Source organism: Amphiprion ocellaris, chromosome 4 (assembly GCF_022539595.1).
Source record: "Amphiprion ocellaris isolate individual 3 ecotype Okinawa chromosome 4, ASM2253959v1, whole genome shotgun sequence".
In the NCBI taxonomy this organism is placed as follows: domain Eukaryota; kingdom Metazoa; phylum Chordata; class Actinopteri; family Pomacentridae; genus Amphiprion; species Amphiprion ocellaris.
The window spans coordinates 20,151,259-20,161,109 of NC_072769.1; the positions used below are offsets into that span (position 1 = coordinate 20,151,259).

Consider the following 9,851-nt stretch of genomic DNA (forward strand, 5'->3'; position numbering starts at 1 on the left):
AGGATTTGCCTATGGAGCTGCAGGTCGCTGGTTCAAGACCAGACACTTCTTAAATTTTATCAAAATCCTGACAAAGACGAACAAAGAAAAGTGCCAGTGGCGGGTCTTGAACCAGCGACCTTCCACTTGGTAGTCTGTCTTCTTATCCCCTGAGCTATACGCTCAGATACTAGTTTCTCATTTTTTTGCGCATTTATCATCTATTTTTTGTCGTTTTCGAGTTTTTTTTTAACTCGAGTCTCGACTCGACCATTTTTCTCAGGAGGTTGGGCTTCAGCCTTTGTGCTGGAGGGTTGAACCCTCAGTTCCAAGACTTTCCAAGCCTCCAGACCTCCCGAGTCCTCAGGACCTGAGCTTTCACAGTCTGAGGGCTGAAATTTTCTAAGTCCCACAGTAGTTCTCTGTTAGATTGAACTTTCAGACAGTCCAAGGACTGAAATCCTCTAAGTTCCTGAGTAGTTCTCTGTTAGTTTGAACCTTTAGACAGTCTGAGGGCTGAAGTTTTAAAAGTTTCTCAGTACTTCTCTGTTAGTTTGAACTTTCTGGTTAACAGAAGCCTTAAAACTTGTGACCATGAGTCTTGATTTCACATTTAGACCATCCATCTGAGTTCTTCTCAGACCTTCACCTGTGGGTTTTTTAGAAATCCTCAACAAACTTTGATTCTCTTCACTGAACAGTAAAGTTTGTGGAGATCAGAAGGTAACATTAGTTTGATAAATGCCTTTAACTACTAGTAGACTTTATCTGGAAAGCAGTTTTCTGAAATGAGTTCTTAGTAAATCTATCCACAATCAAACCAAGAACATAGAAAGAGGAAATGTTTGGAGAAACAACTTGATGTTTTCGTTTCAGACTAGAAAACGCTTTAAGAACTTTATCTGTTATTGCTCTTTTTGATTCTTTTATTGTCTCTTCTGTTTAATTTGATCTTCTAAAGTCTAACTGGTGTCTTTTCAAATGTTTTGTGTTTAGTTTGATTCTTCTTAAACGTTTAGTTTTGCTCTTTTCTCACCTTTTATTCTTTTCTAATGTCTGATTTGATTTCCAAATGTTTTGTCTTTTTAATGTTTAATTGTTGTTTTTTCAAATGTTTTATCTGCTTGTTTGAAAAATTTCCTTTTCTTTCCCAATGTTGAATTTTTCGATTAAATCTTTAAGGTTTTTCTTTTTAAATGTTTGACCACCTTTTAATGTTTAATTTTCTTTTTTAATGATTCATTGTATTTTTTGTTTAATTCCTATTTGAAGTTTTATTGTCTTTAAGATGTAATTTTCTTTCTAATCAAACATTAAATTTTTTAATTCAATGTTTTGTCTTTTTAAATGTTTAATAATGTAATTAAATGTTTTGCATTTTTTAAAATGTTTAATATTCTTCTTGTTTAAAAGTATTTTTTAAATGTGTAATTATGGAAAATATTTTATCTGTAATTTTTAATATTTGTATTTTAAAAATTTTGTTTAATTTCATAATGACATGTATTGTATCTTGTTTATCTAATTCAATATTTTGTCTGTTTAATATCATTTAATTGTATTTAATGTTTAACTATATTAAACAGACAAAATATTGAATTAGATAATTAAACAAGATACAATACGTCATTATGAAATTAAACTAAATTTTTAAAATACAAATATTAAAAATTAGATAAAATATTTTCCATAATTAAACATTTAAAAAAAACTTTTAAATAATAAAACTTTTTAAAAGTTTTATTGTATTAAATTTTTTCCTTTGATTTAATTGCTTTTTGTTATGTAGTTTATTTCTTTAATCTTCTTTTTCTGTCAAGATTTTAACCCCAACCTTAAAACTGAAATAAACCCTTAAATCACAGTGAAAATACTTCTGTTGTCACAATCATGAGTTAGTCAATTATTCAGTTTATCAATTCAACTTTATTTGTTTAGCACCTTTTACACAGATGACACAACTAAACAAGCAAAGAGAAAAAAACTGTACTAAAACCAGGTTTAAAATGCAAAAACATTTCAAAAAAGATTTAACATGGTAATAAAATATGTTGTGTCCAGGGGATGGAGGGAGTTTATTGAAGTCTTCTTGGGCTCATATGGGAAATCATTTAAAATATAAACTTGATATTTAGTCTAAGGAAACTGCAGAGCGACAGAAGAACCAACAATATCTCCTGTTTTCTCCTTTAATGAGTCGACTCTTCTTGTGCTTTCAGACCAAAGAACTACAGACTCTTCACAACCTGCTCAAACTCTTGGTACAGGACCTCACCACACGGGTCAAGAAGGTTTCCATCTAATTTCTACTCTGAAGCTCACCTTCTCCTGCTCAAACTGCTGACAAATGTCTCTGCTGCTCTAAAGTCTGGTCTCCAGAACTTCCTAAAAACTCTCAAAGTCTCTTCTGCTGCAGGTTGCTTTGTAGAACTGTTCCAGAAAACCTCACTAAACCACATGGAGGGGCCTCAAGATAGTCGTCCAAATGAAACCGTACAAAAACCAAACTAGCACAACCCAAACGCTAAAGTCTCCTGCAGCCTACCAGAGAACCTCTGAGAACAGAGAATCAGGACAGGAACTCTTACCTTCTGGACAACCAACGCTGGTTCACAAACAAGAATACAGAATGTGTCTGACCAAAAACCTCTAAAGACTCACTACAGCCAAGATAAAGACACAACTCAGCTGCACCAAATCCACTAATCATTGCACACATTAGCACCATGTGCTAACTGTGGCTAAAGAACCACATTTACCAAGACAACTATCCAGTACAATGCCTAAAACACACCAAGAAACACATTAAAAATGATTTTACTGCTGGAAGCTGCAAGCCAATGCCTAAAGAACAAACTAAAGCAATGGAGCCAAACCCGGTTCAGTGGTGAAGACAAGCAGAGGAAATGTTTGTCTGCAGCTAAATAAAGCAGGAAGACACTGAGCTGCTCAGGTGTTCCTGATAACACCAAGCAGCCACCTGGACAGCCAATAGGAACACAGCTTACTGGAAGTCCAGAGGGCTGGGCTAGTGAAGGAAATTTAGTTTAAAGTTGAAGCAGAAAGTTAACAAAGAAAGTTGAAAACCACCTTCTGATACCTGAAATCTCTGAGTTTTCACACAAAGAACGCCTGAACATGTCATGTTATTTTAGAAAACAAACCAACTTAGAGGCATTTGTTCACATGTGGCTGAATAGGAGGCCGTCCAATCAGATTTGAGGTCTTCACTCTGTAGGTTGGTTGTTTGGTGAGACTCTTGGACCTCCATCAGCTGACATGGATGTTTGATGGTCTTCTTCTCTAGTGCCAGATGATTCATCCATGAATTCAGCAGCTACAGACTGAAATGAAGCTCATGCTGCCGTTATTGAATTCCTGTTCCAGATCAAATGTTCAGAGCTCACCTTGAATGCATGCCATCTGCTGTCTGGATAGTTTTTCTCATTGTAGTCTTCAATAAAGTCTTTTTCCTCATGTCAGGATGTGGTGAGACTCTTTCTCAGTCGCTGCAGATGCCCCTCATTGTGCATCTCCAGAGAAGAAACAGAAAAACTGGTCACTGCTTCAGCATCACAAACGCTCTCCAGCATTGAGAGTGTTTTAGGAATTCATTCACTGTGTTGTGAACTTTGAAGGAGCAGAAACTTTACAGCTGCCAAAGATATGAGCTCCAATTCTGGATGTTTTAGGAAATGAAGTTCATCAAATGAACACTTGATTTTTGCTCATAATTCTCATTAAATTACTGAAGAAATCCAACATAAAAACCTGTAAACTCTCAGGCAGCTTTTGTTAAAGTTTGTCTATAATTCTATCATCATGTTCTGGAACCAGGACTCTACAGAAGTTCCTTCAAACAGATACTTGTGTGTTTCTCTATTTAAGGCCTCAGGTTTGAACTTACAGCAGAAGATTAGAAAGGAGTGATTTTAATATTTAAATCAGTCCAGTAAATGTTTGGAGTCAAATAATAATGTAGAGTGTCACTTAAATGTCAGCTAAGGTAAAACTATCCTTTTAATGTACGCTTTCAACAGATTAAATGCACGAACCAAAAGCAAATACATATGACAATGTGCATTGTATTTCATTTTCTTGCTTTAATTTGTCTTTATCTAGGCATTTCAAATCCTCTACAGTTGGGCCAGTTTTGGTTTGCTTCTCAAAAGCATGTTAAGCCTCAGGTGACACGTCTTTGTCCCACTGCAGGTCGCTGGTCGAAGCAGTTCGTAGAGTCGGGATGCTTGGAGGAAAATGAGGTTCGCTGGCTTTCACATGGAGATGCTGCTGTAGATGCTGTTGTAGAGCTGATCAATCTTCGCCTTGAAGAATTCCTGTTTTTGTGCCAAAATTCATGATGATTTTTTTTTTTCAAAGAAAACCTTTCTGGAGTGTTTTTCACGGCCTCCTTTACATTATTTCATCATATGGCACGTTTTTACAACATGTTTGAAAAATGTCATTTTTTTTCAACATAGTATACAAAAAAAAATACTGCAAAACGGAGATTCCCTTTTTCTTCACCGAAGTCCACATTGGTCCTTTTGTTTTTGAAATGGCCGACCCAGATGGACAAAAAAGTAGCTGACATTTAGATCAATCTATGCTAAATCCTGAATGGTTACAGAAGAGTGAGCAGCCAAAGAGAACTCTTCAAAAACTAATCTGAAAATGTAACAGCGATGACTCCTTGTGAACATCCAAAATGTTCTTTGCTTGTTTTTTTCACTGCCTCTATACACATTCACACACACGATTCATTATTATCATTAATTATTATTATATACTACTCTGTTTGAAACATTCAAAAGAATCACTATTGTCATTATTGCTGTGACCAGTAATCGTGGAGCTCCAGTTGGTCCGAACCGCAACAGCAAATCTGAAACAACATGACGTCTCCAGAGCAGGACAGGACTTCAGGTATTAATAAAGACTGTACAGCAGCATCTCCATGTGAAAGCCGGTGAACCTCATTTTCCTCCAAGCATCCCGACTCTACGATCTGCTTCGACCAGCGACCTGCAGTGGGACAAAGACGTGTCACCTGAGGCTTAACATGCTTTTGAGAAGCAAACCAAAACTGGCCCAACTGTAGAGGATTTGAAATGCCTAGATTAAAACAAATTAAAGCAAGAAAATGAAATACAATGCACATTGTCACATGTATTTCCTATTGGTTCGTACATTTAATCCATTGAAAGGGTACGTTAAAAGGACAATTATTTAATTTTTAATCTTATTTTTAATCTATGTAAAAAAAAAAAATACGATTTTTCAACATGTTGTAAAAACGTGCCATATGATGAAATAATGTAGAGGAGGCCGTGAAAAACACTCCAGAAAGGGTTTTCTTTGAAAAAAAAATCATCATGAATTTTGGCGCAAAAAACGCCATAGTATACTATGTCGAAAAAAAAATGAGATTTTTCAAACATGTTGTAAAAATGTGCCATATGATGAAATAATGTAAAGGAGGCCGTGAAAAACACTCCAGAAAGGTTTTCTTTGAAAAAAAAATCATCATGAATTCTGGCGCAAAAAAAACGCCTTACTATACTATGTCGAAAAAAAATGCGATTTTTCAAACATGTTGTAAAAACATGCCATATGATGAAATAATGTAAAGGAGGCCGTGAAAAACACTCCAGAAAGGTTTTCTTTGAAAAAAAAATCATCATGAATTCTGGCGCAAAAAAAATGCCTTACTATACTATGTCGAAAAAAAATGAGATTTTTCAAACATGTTGTAAAAATGTGCCATATGATGAAATAATGTAAAGGAGGCCGTGAAAAACACTCCAGAAAGGTTTCCTTTAAAAAAAAAAAACATCATGAATTCTGGCGCAAAAAAAAAGCCTTACTATACTATGTCGAAAAAAATGAGATTTTTCAAACATGTTGTAAAAACATGCCATATGATGAAATAATGTAGAGGAGGCCGTCAAAAACACTCCAGAAAGGTTTTCTTTGAAAAAAAATCATGACTTTTGCCGCAAAAAAAAAGCCTTACTATACTGTCGAAAAAAATTTGATTTTTCAAACATGTTGTAAAAATGTGCCATATGATGAAATAATGTAAAGAAGGCCGTGAAAAACACTCCAGGAAGGTTTTCTTTGAAAAAAAAATCATTGTGAATTTTGGCGCAAAAAAAATGCCTTACTATACTATGTCGAAAAAAAATGAGATTTTTCAAACATGTTGTAAAAACATGCCATATGATGAAATAATGTAAAGGAGGCCGTGGAAAAACACTCCAGAAAGGTTTTCTTTGAAAAAAAAATCATCATGAATTCTGGCGCAAAAAAAATGCCTTACTATACTATGTCAAAAAAAAATGAGATTTTTCAAACATGTTGTAAAAATGTGCCATATGATGAAATAATGTAAAGGAGGCCGTGAAAAACACTTCAGAAAGGTTTTCTTTGAAAAAAAAAACATCATGAATTCTGGCGCAAAAAAAACGCCTTACTATACTATGTCGAAAAAAATGCGATTTTTCAAACATGTTGTAAAAACGTGCCATATGATGAAATAATGTAAAGGAGGCCGTGAAAAACACTCCAGAAAGGTTCTCTTTGAAAAAAAAATCATCAAGAATTTTGGCGCAAAAAAAATGCCTTACTATACTATGTCGAAAAAAAATGAGATTTTTCAAACATGTTGTAAAAACGTGCCATATGATGAAATAATGTAAAGGAGGCCGTGAAAAACACTCCAGAAAGGTTTTCTTTGAAAAAAAATCATCATGAATTCTGGCGCAAAAAAAATGCCTTACTATACTATGTCGAAAAAAAATGAGATTTTTCAAACATGTTGTAAAAATGTGCCATATGATGAAATAATGTAAAGGAGGCCGTGAAAAACACTCCAGGAAGGTTTTCTTTGAAAAAAAAATCATCATGAATTCTAGCGCAAAAAAAACCCCTTACTATACTATGTCGAAAAAAAATGAGATTTTTCAAACATGTTGTAAAAACGTGCCATATGATGAAATAATGTAAAGGAGGCCGTGAAAAATACTCCAGAAAGGTTTTCTTTGAAAAAAAATCATCATGACTTTTGCCGCAAAAAAAAAAAGCCTTACTATACTATGTCGAAAAAAATTTGATTTTTCAAACATGTTGTAAAAATGTGCCATATGATGAAATAATGTAAAGAAGGCCGTGAAAAACACTCCAGAAAGGTTTTCTTTGAAAAAAAAAACTCATCATGAATTTTGGCGCAAAAAAAATGCCTTACTATACTATGTCGAAAAAAAATGAGATTTTTCAAACATGTTGTAAAAACATGCCATATGATGAAATAATGTAAAGGAGGCCGTGAAAAACACTCCAGGAAGGTTTTCTTTGAAAAAAAATCATCATGAATTTTGGCGCAAAAAAAAAGCCTTACTATACTATGTCGAAAAAAAATGAGATTTTTCAAACATGTTGTAAAAACATGCCATATGATGAAATAATGTAAAGGAGGCCGTGAAAAACACTCCAGGAAGGTTTTCTTTGAAAAAAAAATCATCATGAATTTTGGCGCAAAAAAAACGCCTTACTATACTATGTCGAAAAAAAATGAGATTTTTCAAACATGTTGTAAAAACATGCCATATGATGAAATAATGTAAAGGAGGCCGTGAAAAACACTCCAGGAAGGTTTTCTTTGAAAAAAAAATCATTGTGAATTTTGGCGCAAAAACAATGCCTTACTATACTATGTCGAAAAAAAATGAGATTTTTCAAACATGTTGTAAAAACGTGCCATATGATGAAATAATGTAAAGGAGGCCGTGAAAAACACTCCAGAAAGGTTCTCTTTGAAAAAAAAATCATCAAGAATTTTGGCGCAAAAAAAATGCCTTACTATACTATGTCGAAAAAAAATGAGATTTTTCAAACATGTTGTAAAAACATGCCATATGATGAAATAATGTAAAGGAGGCCGTGAAAAACACTACAGAAAGGTTTTCTTTGAAAAAAATCATCATGAATTCTGGCGCAAAAAAAATGCCTTACTATACTATGTCGAAAAAAATGAGATTTTTCAAACATGTTGTAAAAATGTGCCATATGATGAAATAATGTAAAGGAGGCCGTGAAAAACACTCCAGGAAGGTTTTCTTTGAAAAAAAAATCATCATGAATTTTGGCGCAAAAAAAACGCCTTACTATACTATGTCGAAAAAAAATGAGATTTTTCAAACATGTTGTAAAAACGTGCCATATGATGAAATAATGTAAAGGAGGCCGTGAAAAATACTCCAGAAAGGTTTTCTTTGAAAAAAAATCATCATGACTTTTGCCGCAAAAAAAAAAAGCCTTACTATACTATGTCGAAAAAAATTTGATTTTTCAAACATGTTGTAAAAATGTGCCATATGATGAAATAATGTAAAGAAGGCCGTGAAAAACACTCCAGAAAGGTTTTCTTTGAAAAAAAAAACTCATCATGAATTTTGGCGCAAAAAAAATGCCTTACTATACTATGTCGAAAAAAAATGAGATTTTTCAAACATGTTGTAAAAACATGCCATATGATGAAATAATGTAAAGGAGGCCGTGAAAAACACTCCAGGAAGGTTTTCTTTGAAAAAAAATCATTGTGAATTTTGGCGCAAAAAAAAAGCCTTACTATACTATGTCGAAAAAAAATGAGATTTTTCAAACATGTTGTAAAAACATGCCATATGATGAAATAATGTAAAGGAGGCCGTGAAAAACACTCCAGAAAGGTTTTCTTTGAAAAAAAAAACTCATCATGAATTTTGGCGCTAAAAATGCCTTACTATACTATGTCGAAAAAAAATGAGATTTTTCAAACATGTTGTAAAAACATGCCATATGATGAAATAATGTAAAGGAGGCCGTGAAAAACACTCCAGGAAGGTTTTCTTTGAAAAAAAAATCATTGTGAATTTTGGCGCAAAAAAAATGCCTTACTATACTATGTCGAAAAAAAATGAGATTTTTCAAACATGTTGTAAAAACATGCCATATGATGAAATAATGTAAAGGAGGCCGTGGAAAAACACTACAGAAAGGTTTTCTTTGAAAAAAAATCATGACTTTTGGCGCAAAAAAAAAAAGCCTTACTATACTGTCGAAAAAAATATGAGATTTTTCAAACATGTTGTAAAAATGTGCCATATGATGAAATAATGTAAAGAAGGCCGTGAAAAACACTCCAGAAAGGTTTTCTTTGAAAAAAAAAACATCATAAATTCTGGCGCAAAAAAAACGCCTTACTATACTATGTCGAAAAAAATGCGATTTTTCAAACATGTTGTAAAAACATGCCATATGATGAAATAATGTAGAGGAGGCCGTGAAAAACACTCCAGAAAGGTTTTCTTTGAAAAAAAAATCATCATGAATTCTGGCGCAAAAAAAATGCCTTACTATACTATGTCGAAAAAAAATGAGATTTTTCAAACATGTTGTAAAAATGTGCCATATGATGAAATAATGTAAAGGAGGCCGTGAAAAACAGTCCAGAAAGGTTTTCTTTGAAAAAAAAATCATCATGAATTCTGGCGCAAAAAAAAAAAGCCTTACTATACTATGTCGAAAAAAAATGAGATTTTTCATACATGTTGTAAAAACATGCCATATGATGAAATAATGTAGAGGAGGCCGTGAAAAACACTCCAGGAAGGTTTTCTTTGAAAAAAAAATCATTGTGAATTTTGGCGCAAAAAAAAAGCCTTACTATACTATGTCGAAAAAAAATGAGATTTTTCAAACATGTTGTAAAAATGTGCCATATGATGAAATAATGTAAAGGAGGCCGTGAAAAACACTCCAGAAAGGTTTTCTTTGAAAAAAAAAACATCATGAATTCTGGCGCAAAAAAAATGCCTTACTATACTATGTCG

The 9,851-nt window shown here is 33.4% G+C and overlaps 1 long non-coding RNA gene across 1 annotated transcript in view; it reads right to left on the reverse strand.

Annotated features, from left to right (window-relative positions):
• Window positions 1–1,888: 1,888 nt before the first annotated feature.
• Window positions 1,889–9,851, reverse strand: part of LOC129348820 (uncharacterized) — a 12,468-nt gene continuing 4,505 nt past the window's right edge. The window contains exon 4 of the long non-coding RNA XR_008601523.1: window positions 1,889–3,323. This is a non-coding gene — a long non-coding RNA (uncharacterized LOC129348820). The remainder of the gene's footprint in view (window positions 3,324–9,851) is intronic.